Genomic DNA, 8,808 nt, shown 5'->3' with positions numbered 1-8,808 from the left:
GTGTCGACGTGATTTATAAAATACTCTAGTGAATAAAATAAATATATGTTCAAATGGTTCACATGGCTCTGAGCACTATGGGAGTTAACATCTGAGGTCATCAGTCCCCTAGAACTTAGAACTACTTAAACCTAACTAACCTAAGAACATCACACACATCCATGCCCCAGGCAGGAATCGAACCTACGACAGCAGCGGCCGCACAGTTCCAGGCTGAAGCGCCTAGAACGACTCGGCCAGAGTTGCGGGCAAAATATATGTGCATATATGTTTATTGTTCTTATATGTTTATTGTTCTATCGACCTCATTTTTCATTTCATTACTTGTAAGAGTAACAGTCACTTGAATGATCATAAGCCGATGATGAGATCAATAATTTTATGCAGTATAGATAAGAAACTGTTTTTCTTCAGTGAATAATTACGACTGCTGAACAGTCACTTTTCATTTCCTTTCCAAAAGGAAACGTTGTGTAGTATTTGCACTGTCTGGTATACCCAGGCCACGACCGTTTCCAGTCCGTCCGTGGGAGGAATTCTTGGGAGATAGAGCGAGGGGCTGCACAATTTTCCAAGGAAAGCCTTTAAGCCAGCTATTGTGAAACGTCGTAAGTAATGAAACACTATTCATGAAGCGTAAATTAATGTGAAAATTTGAAGACAGGGTGAATACAAAATGAATGTATTCTAAAAAAAAAGCGCGTTTTGTTGACATGGCTTGACGCGAAAAGGTTGCCATTCATATCGGTGCATTGCCCAATAAACATTTACGTCACAGATGTTATAATTTTGACTTAATGCACTGAGAGCGTTGCTGTCGCGTCACGTGACGAGGTAGAAATACGTGAATCAGGGCCGCGAGTGACGATCTTTTGCTAAGGTGTGACGGTGATATTTGTATGCTTCGCGCATAGATTTTTTTCACAGACGCTCGAATCTCTACTAATTTTCGCTTGCCGTCATTTATGCGTTCTCTTTCAAACCGAGAATGCTACAGCCTCTGCTTCCTCAGCGTCCTCCGAATTTCGTTATTAAATCACGGTGGGTTCTTTTCCATCCTTTATCCACTTACCCTTTATCCACTTACTAGACACGTAACTCATCAGACCACGATTTTCTATCTATTTAAGATTTGCCCATAATTCCTCTATATCCATCTTACTGGAAATAATAAATTTCAGTTCACTGTCTAAGAGAGAGGCTCACAAATGCTTATCTGCTCTATCTATCAGAAACACTCTCCTAGCCTTATTAACTTTCATAATCATAGATGCTGTAATAACATACGATCGCTGATCCCCATTTCTATACTGACATTGTCGATGCTGTCTGGTCTATTTGTAGCTACACAGTCTAAGATACTTCCATTACGTGTGCGTTGCCGAGCTAAAAGCAGATAACGGAGAATCGGATTTGGTGGTTCCTGGGATCCTGTGAATGACCTGCTACTGCAGAATCATCTTTTCCCAACTACGACTGTAGCATAAAGTTCTCAATAGAAAAATGAAAAAAATATTAAATTTCAAATTTCAGAGATGCAGGTACGTAGAGAAACAAGCGGAACACAAGTGCAAGACCACTCACAAGATCTGAAGCGGTGAGCCATGGTTTTATTCTTAAGGAAGTTTCATACATGTATTTCCGTATTCATGGACAGCAACTTTCCAGGTGTAATGTTTTTACCTACAGTTTTTCTGTACATTACTTTTCATTTACGTAACTCTGATCGTACAAGTATCACATTTATGAATTTCATCACTGTAACAATGTACCAAAACAAAATGTTAACATAGAGATTAGATTGTTATTCCAAATTACTTTAATGAGTTTGTTCCACCAAAGCGTTACGAACGCGTACTAGCAAGGGACATATCAATCAGAAGTAATTTTTATAAAGGTATATCAAACGTCTTTATCAACATTTCGCGGCCCTTTCAGCAACTGTATAAATATTAATTTTAATAACCAACGCCACAGTTACAATGTTTACCTAGATTTACCTAGGTTTCAGTCGGGATAACCCAACCTTCTTCAGAATGGAAGCAACTACCGTCCTTCCCTCAGCTGTACCTTTAATTTCACTTTACTAGTAAATTAAAGGTCAGGAGTTAGGTTCGAGTCTTGTACCAACAAGTAAGTATCACACAATTCATGCGCAGGCGCAAGGTATTGTGTCCGCCTAGGCGGGCCTCATGACGCTACTGTCAGTTCCAGTACAGCACTCGTGGCTGCCGCATCGCGGTCGTGAAGTGGGGCCTTGGCAGTTTCAAGTAAGTTTTATAGTCTGACGATAATTTAAGGATTTGTAGTTTCAGCTTGACGATGTCCACCATGGACAAACAATAGTTACTTTTATTCTGAAGAAGGCTGGGTTATGCCGACTGATACCTAGGTAAATCTAGGTAAACATTGCAACTGAGGCTGTTGGTTATTAAAATTAAAATTAAACTTCTTTATGGCTCATCTGTAGCCGAAAGACAGCAGGGATATTGCTCATGTTGGTATTGATATTACCAATTCTACCAGGAACTTCCTTGAAATGATGTATTCAAAATAGTGTTTCAGTATTGTGGAAAAAAGTGTGTACGCAGCATCAGCTAACGAATTAATATTTCAGAATGATTTCATTTACTTAAAAAAGAACACCACTACGACGTCAGATTTCTTTTTCTTACTATCGTTTTTCCTTGTGGAAACCAAATGCAGGAAAATCACTTTCCACTAGCTTGCTTTCGCCTATTTCACGGCTGTACACTGAGGTGGTGCATGTCGCGGGATACCTTCTAATATCTTATCGGACCTCCTTTTGCTCAGCGTCGTGTAGCAACTCGACGTGGCACGGACTCAACAAGTCCCCGGAAGTCCACTGCAGAGATATTGAACCATGCTGCCTCTATATCGAGAACAAGATTCTGATCTCTCGATTATGTCACCTAAATGTTCGATGGGATTCATGTCAGGCGATTTGGGTGGCCAAAACATTCGCTCGCATTATCCACAATGTTCTTCAAACCACTCATGTCCCAGTGACATGGCATACTGTCATCCACAAAAATTCCAGCGTTGTTTGGTAACTTAAAGCCCATGAATGGCTGGAAATGGCCTCTGAGTAAGCGAACGTAATCAGAGGACCCAGCCCATTCTATGTAAGCAAAGTTGACAACTTGGATCCTTATAACGGCTTTCCAGACGCCTAGGATCTAACCGATACCGTCACCAGCCCGGGAGAAGCCCTGCAGGCGATGTCGTGCTGTTATCAAAGGCACTCACGTCGGTCGTCTGCTGCCATAGCCAAGTAGCGCCAAATTTCGCCGCAGTGTCACAAGGGATACGTTCGTCGTCCGTCCCACATCGATATCTGCGGTTATTTCGCTCTACCTAAACGCTCGGTCGATAAGTGAAGCCCGTCGGCCACTGCTTTGTCCGTGGTAACAGGTAATGCCTGAAATTTGGCATTGTCGGCAGAGTCTTCACACTGTTGATCTCGGAATATTGATTTCGCTAAAGCTTTCCGAAATGGAATGTCCCATGCTTCTAGCTCTATCTGCCATTCCGCGTTCACAGAGTGTCAATTCTCATGGTGTGGCTATAATCGCATCGGAAACACTTTCACATGAATCAGCTGAGTACAAATGACATTTCCGTTAAGCCGTCGGCACGCGGTCTGTGCTGTCGAACGTCAACGTTGAGCGTGCTAAGATCAACATGCTGCTGAACGCTCAGAAATGATGCGACTTGTGCATACAGTACGTGGGTCCCAACATGGTATACGCGATCACAACACACTCCAGCAGCAGTTGCAGGATGTTTCTAGTTCGTAAATCATACTGTCTACTAAGTGGGTGAGCGTGAAATTCGCACTTTAGCTCATTTCCTCCATCGTCCACGAAAAGGAAAGTACCATCTCCAATCAATAGGGACACAGGCTTATAAAAGTTCCATTATAAAAAGTGCGATACAAATTTGGAACACTTCTCCACATAAGATAAACATTATTTCATCATACCCACATTTTAGTAAAAACCGCAAGGTCAGTCTTATTTGATCACTGTTCCTACACAGTAGCAGAATCGTTGAAACATGCGAACTGCGAAGAGTAAAAAAAAAAAAGAAGCAAAGGATCTTTATACGAGTAGCGCAAGCTCTTCCGCAGATTAAACCAATCGAACAAAGTCACCCCTCGAAAAAGGTGAACTTATAATTACATAATATCAAATATTATAGAATATACTTATATTAAACTAATAATAAAGTATCAGAACCTAATAAAAACGCAAATGTTAGGAAAAAAATTCGAAACTTCTGTTTATACGGATTAGTGACGCTACTCATTACTCTTTTTTTTTCATTTTGTTCGTTATTCATCGTTGGGTTTGGTCGTTCCGGACGTGTCACATGACATCCGTTCAACTTCGTTTGTTCATCCTTCCACTCAGTTTTTTTTTTTTTTTTTTATTACAGAGGCCAACCAGATCTCTGACCGAACACGCTGAGCTACCGTGCCGGCACGCTAAACGTAGAACACACTGCTAATAACCAATCACAACATATTACCATTTCCTGAGAACTTTAATCGTAGATATGTTACTGGTTGAAATTTAATTATAACAAAATGTACCAAGAACAATGCGTTTTTGGTGGATCTTCAGTGTGTCACTGCCTTCAAATAGCATACTCTCATAATACGCAAGTTACAATAATTCTTTTGCCACGAATATGATGTATCTCATTATTTTATTGGAACGATTCACATAGCTGACAACGGGTTTTCCAGTGATTTACTGGTGCTCAGGAACGGCATATGTACGTAAAGGCTTGAAATGAATGCCAATATGGCGCCTCACAACTCTGTACTGAAGGGAAACGGCGTCCGTGTGACGTAGATGGCGTTGTGCCATCTCATTGGTCAACCCTCAGACGCACGCTCAGAATATCTGACATGCTAGATATTGCTCTGCACGTTCGGGAAGACTCCCAAACGTGATATTCCAGGCTATGGGGTCAGAAACTCGGCACGCTCAACGTTAGGATGCACGGTCCGTATCCCGACGGCTTTAGTGCATTGTTCTTTTATACCTCCTGTACGCGATAATACCGTCATCTTTGTACTTGCATATCGCTTCCCCTTAACTTCGCCATCTCACTGTAGAGTGGTATGTGTAAACACTGCTGGCCTAGAAATGTATTGCAACAAACATTGCCGCGCAACAGTGATCGGCAATTTTGTCGAACGTGTGGCCGGTATGCGATGCCGTATTGTCAGCAATGAGCAATTTCAATGCCCCAAGTGGACGCACCTTTAGACCGCGGCCAAATGCTCGCAAAACGGAAATCGCCGGACTTGTAGATACTGGCCTCCATTGTACTGTGGTATCAGCCAGCTGCGATATGCCACGATTTAAGGTGTGCTACTTTCTTCCGTGAACTCGCCCAGTCTTCTTCGTGTACACTTACGAGGACGTGTTTCAGTGCAAGCCATTCTCTCTCTCTCTCTCTCTCCCTCTCTTTCTCTCTTCTTCTCCCTCTCCCTCTGTTGCAGCTCTGAGAACCGTGCCCGAGGTATTTCGCAAGTGCGCGTCGCGACCGGACTGCTTGCGCTTCCCCGCTGCACAATATTATTCGGCCCGGCCGGCTGGCAGGGTAAGGGCTGCGGGCTGTGCGCCCTAGGCCAAGCTAAGGGCGGCCGGAGCCTCTCGTCCTTGATTGCTGCCCTAAGCTTCTTTGCTGGGCTCGCCTCGCCGTCATCGTGGCTCTTCTGGTAAGACCTTAATGGGCGCGTGGGACCGCCCGCTCTCAGCCTTGCGGAGCGCCCAGGGACCCTCCCTGTTGCTGCTGGCAGTGAACTGGCTGTGTGCCTGTCTGCTGTCTCGTAAGCTCGCTCCCTCTTCTGTAGCGGATGCTTTGCTTTGCCCAGCCCAGTTTCATTTCTCTCATAATCACCACAATGGTTTGGTGTCGCCCTCCATTTCCGCATTTCACGTGACCACTACGGTCGCAGGTTCGAATCCTGCCTCGGGCATGGATGTGTGTGATGTCCTTAGGTTAGTTAGGTTTAAGTAGTTCTAAGTTATAGGGGAACTGATGACTTAAGATGTTAAGTTCCATAGTGCTCAGAGCCATTTGAACCATTTTGAACCACATTTCACGTCTTCATCTTTTCATCTCTTTCCTGGCAACACATGCATCTATAAAACCGGTGTTGCAATTAGGTTAAGCCAGAGTATATTTCTTGGGGAAACATATGTCTAAATAGAAAAACACACACACAAGTACTACTGGAACAATAGGTCACCTTCTTGTTGCAAGAACGGCAACAGAACAAAAGGTCGTCTGACAACATTATGTTCAGACGAAGTGCTGGTTTGTGTAACCTGCAGAAAAACAAAAGGCAAACGAGAATAGTAGCTTACCGCACGCCAGACTATAAGGCCCAAGACTGTAGGGCCTCGGGTTGGGCCAATGTGTCTTGCACGAATGTACTGTACGAGACAGTGCTTACCAGATCAGTGTTATGAGACCAAACGACCACCACACACGTGCAGACACTGCTGAAGAACACAGCGCAAGTAGTGGGACTAAGTATGTGTCACCCCACTCTCCATTGTTGCCAAATTTACTCAAGATGGCGGCGATGAAGTCATCCAAGATGGCGGCATGTAGACTTGGCAACATCGCATTACGTCATCCAAGATGGCGGATTTTGGCGGGAAAATAGGTCGATTGTGCTATGTCCACTAAACTAACCTCAAGAAAATATGGCGAGAATTTTGAATTTTGGCGGGAAAATAGGCCAATTGTGCTATGTCCACTATTCTAACCTCAAGAAAAGTGGCGGGAAGTTTGAATTCCAACAGGATAATGCATGAACCGTACTCGTCTTTATTATTATTATCTTTTATTGACATTCATTATCATTTATTAACATTCATTATCATTATTATTACTTATTATCATTTATGATTATTTATTATTAGTGACCTGCCTCCACTAGAAAATTCCAACACAATAATGGCTGCAAAACCTTACTTTTGTTTATTATTATTCATTATCATTTGTTGTCATTTATTATCATTATCATTTATTATCATTTATTATCATTTATTATTATTATTATTATTATTATTATTATTATTATTTATAATTATTATTGGACCACCTCCACTAGAACATTGCGCCAAATTCGAATTCCAACACGATAATGTCTCGAAAACTGTACTTCTATTTATTATTTATTCAAGATGTCTGATTTTCTCGGCAAGAAATCCATTTTCCTTACATCCATAACAAAAATCTATCACAATTCAAATCCCAACACCACAATCGGCCTATTTTCCCGCCAAAATCAGCCATCTTGGATGACGTCATGCGATGTTGGCAAGTCTACATGCCACCATCTTGGATGACGCCATCGCCGCCATCTTGAATAAATTTGGCAACAATTGAGAGTGGGGTGACACATACTTAGTCCCACTACTAGCACACTATTCCCAAGTGATCCTCTGACGATCCCAGTCGAGCTGTACTTGAGTGGAAGATGGGCTAGAGATGGGCATACCTGTAGTCCGATTGCTAGTAATCGGTTCGCAGCAGTTCGTGTTGAATATGTCAGTTAAAATTAAGTTGCTACTAAGACCATAATGTTTCTATCCAACAACAGGAAATTCTATTGTCGTATCATAGACAATTAGTGTGATAAACAGTTCCGTGTTCCACGGTTAAATCTATGTGAAAAATGGGCTGATATGTGTATGTGTTATTAATTGCTTGTGAGGAAGAACACTGATGTGAAAGTCGTGTTAGAAATCTACTGTCAAGAAACTGGGTTTAATGTAAGAGCTTTTTATTTACGTGTAAACACTTGAAACCATCTTTCTGTCAAAATTAACTTCCCCACGTAGTATTAGCGTTTCATTATTATCAAATGACAGGAATTTTGCATTAAAAGTTCCAAAGAATGAGCCTTCCTTCATTTTTAACGTTGTTCGAAATGACACGAGGCTGAGCTTCATTTGGTTGCAGAACGTAGGATATCGAATAGAAAGCGTAGAGTCAGAGACAAAGAGATACTAATGTTGTCCAGATTCCACAGATTCTCTAACACAGTTTCACAATACGGGGTCGGCGTGATTGCCATTTTCAGTGAAATTGTTCTGTTTGTCACTGAATATGTGTTTGCTCGTATGACATCCGCGGCTATTGAAGTTTCGCGATAAAGAAATAATATTTCTTTTTAACATCTCTAAAACATGCTGTTCGTCAACTGTTACAGGAATGTGATGGGGACAGGCCGAGATTGGCAGATATTTTCGAGGTAAAATCCATGCATTCCATACCGCTTCAGAATTGTGGTATGTCAAAGTCCGGTGTAATGTACTCGAGCGAAAGTTTCAGTCGTATTGACACATTCAGGCTATTTACATCAGCAGCCGCATATCTAAAGTTACGGACGAAAACAAGGAAAACAGAATTACGCATCTCTGAACCAAAACACTTCATTGCAGTTGCAAACATCAACTGAGATTCGAATTTTGTTATATAAGAGGGAAGTAAGGAAGATAAGGGTTAAACGTCCCGTCGATATCGAGGTCATTAGAGACGGAACACAAGCTCCCACAGTTTCGAGAATGTAGAAAGAAATTGGCCGTGCCTTTTCAAAGGAACCGTCCTGGATTTGCCTGGAGCGATTTAGGGAGATCGTGGGACAACTAAATCTGAATGGCCGGACGCAGATTTGAGCCGTCATCATCTCGATTGAGTGTCCACCGTCGCCTCCCGAATGAGAGTCCAATGTGCTAACGATTGCGCCAA

Source organism: Schistocerca gregaria, chromosome 2, assembly GCF_023897955.1.
Source record: "Schistocerca gregaria isolate iqSchGreg1 chromosome 2, iqSchGreg1.2, whole genome shotgun sequence".
NCBI classification, from domain to species: domain Eukaryota; kingdom Metazoa; phylum Arthropoda; class Insecta; order Orthoptera; family Acrididae; genus Schistocerca; species Schistocerca gregaria.
This window is presented reverse-complemented; position numbering follows the sequence as displayed.